Here is a 2271-nt window from a genome sequence, read left to right on the forward strand (position 1 = left end):
ACGACGACGACGGAAGGCCGCCGCCGCCGCCGCCGCCGCCGCCCCGGCCCGGCCCCGGGGAGGGCTCTCCGGCGGAGAGGAGGGGGCCGCCCCCCCCTTCCGGGAAGGGGGAAGGCGCGGCGGAAGGTCCGATCCCTCGGCCCCGGGATTCGGCGACGATCGGGGCCCGGGGGCTCTAACGCCCGGCGGACCGCTCGCGCGGCGCCGGGCCACCTGCCCCGCGGAAGCCCTTCCCGGCCGTCCCGGAGCCGGTCGCGGCGCACCGCCGCGGAGGAAATGCGCCCGACGGGGGCCGGGAGCCGGACGGGCGGCGGTCCCCGGCCCGCCCGCCCCCCCTGGGCCCGCCCCGGGCCCCCGCGAGGGGGAGGGGCGGAGGGGGAGCGGAGGCGGGGATCCGGCGGCGCCCGCGCCGGCCGGCCGAGGCCCGCCGGGTTGAATCCTCCGGGCCGACTGCGCGGACCCCACCCGTTTACCTCTTAACGGTTTCACGCCCTCTTGAACTCTCTCTTCAAAGTTCTTTTCAACTTTCCCTTACGGTACTTGTTGGCTATCGGTCTCGTGCCCGTATTTAGCCTTAGATGGAGTTTACCACCCGCTTTGGGCTGCATTCCCAAGCAACCCGACTCCGAGAAGCCCCGGGCCCGGCGCGCCGGGGGGCCGCTACCGGCCTCACACCGTCCGCGGGATGGGCCTCGATCACAAGGACTTGGGCCCCCCGAGAGCGGCGCCGGGGATGGGGGCTTCCGTACGCCACACTTCCCGCGCCCCACCGCGGGGCGGGGATTCGGCGCTGGGCTCTTCCCTCTTCACTCGCCGTTACTGAGGGAATCCTCGTTAGTTTCTTTTCCTCCGCTGACTAATATGCTTAAATTCAGCGGGTCGCCACGTCTGACCTGAGGTCGCGATACAGCGCCGGGCCCCGACGGAAGGACGGACGGACGGGCTACGGCCCTCGCCCGCCCGCCCGCCCGCCCCGACGGAGACCCGCAGGACGCGCTCCCCCGACGCCCGCGAGGACGACGACGCCCGGACGGAAGGAAGGGCGGCCGGAGACGGACCCGCGGGGATGCGCGCCGGGCTCGCGCCGACGGACCGACGACCGGAGGGATCGCGGCGGACGCGCCCCGGACCCGCGCGCGCGGCAGCACGGCGCGCCGCCGACGCCGGCGGCGCAACCCGCAGGCAGCCGCGCGCGGGGCCGGGAACGGCGCGGACCCTTTCCCTCCGGGCCGCGGAGCCGGAACGACACGGAACGAACCGGACCCGCGGCGCGACCCGACGGAGGGAGCCCGGGCGACCCGCGGGGACGAGCTCGGCCAGAGCGGGCGCTCCGGGAGCGCGGGGAGCTCGCTCGCTCTGCGGGCGAGCTCCCCGACCTGGGTCTCCACTTAGGGGGACGAAGGCCCGCGGCGCCGCGCCGCCGGACGGGGACCGGGGGGAAACCCGCCGCCGAGCGCCCGGACCGACCGACCGCCGACCCGGCCAGAAGGCGGGAAGGCGGGAGGCCGGGCGGGCGGACGGACGGACGGGCTCCCGGCGCGGACCGCCGCCTCCGGCGCGGGCGCGCGGGCCTGCGAGGCGCCCCAGCCGCGCCGCGCGGCCGCCGTCGGCGGACGGCGGCGATTGACCGTCAAGCGACGCTCAGGCAGGCGTAGCCCCGGGAGGAACCCGGGGCCGCAAGTGCGTTCGAAGTGTCGATGATCAATGTGTCCTGCAATTCACATTAATTCTCGCAGCTAGCTGCGTTCTTCATCGACGCACGAGCCGAGTGATCCACCGCTAAGAGTTGTCTGACTTTCGGCACCGCCCCCGCGCGCGCGGGGTGGCCCTCCTTCTCTCTCTCTCTCTCTCTCTCTCTCTCTCGCGCGCCTTCCCCGAAGGGAAGGCGGCTGGCTCGCCCCGCACCCGCGGCGCGCCCCGACGCCGGGACGGCCGCGGGGCGGACGAGCGTCGCCTCCGCTGACCGGCAACGAGCACGCAACGAAACGAGGGTGGGAAAAAACAAAAACGCCACCGAACGAGAAGGGCGGGGAGCCCTCGCTCCCGACCTGGGGAAACGACCCTGTCTCGCTTCGGGGACGGACCAGGCGCCCGGCCCGGCTTCGGCCCGAGAGGAGAGAGCCGCGGGACGGCGCGCGGAGCGGCGCGCGGCTGCCCCGGCCCGAGCCCCGCCGACGCGCCGGCGACGCCGCCGGCCCGCGCCCGCGACGGACCGCCCGCCCGCCCGCACGCCCGCCCGGCGGCGCGCCCTTGCCCGCCTCGGCCCCCCTT

At 75.8% G+C, this 2271-nt stretch overlaps 1 non-coding gene across 1 annotated transcript; it reads right to left on the reverse strand.

The window, feature by feature from the left end:
* Nucleotides 1–1635: 1635 nt before the first annotated feature.
* LOC140264856 (5.8S ribosomal RNA) lies at nucleotides 1636–1788 on the reverse strand. The gene has a single exon (XR_011906127.1). It is a non-coding gene; the product is annotated as a 5.8S ribosomal RNA (ribosomal RNA).
* Nucleotides 1789–2271: the final 483 nt, after the last annotated feature.

The sequence above is a fragment of the Excalfactoria chinensis genome, unplaced genomic scaffold, assembly GCF_039878825.1.
Source record: "Excalfactoria chinensis isolate bCotChi1 unplaced genomic scaffold, bCotChi1.hap2 Scaffold_328, whole genome shotgun sequence".
Taxonomy (NCBI): Eukaryota; Metazoa; Chordata; class Aves; order Galliformes; family Phasianidae; genus Excalfactoria; species Excalfactoria chinensis.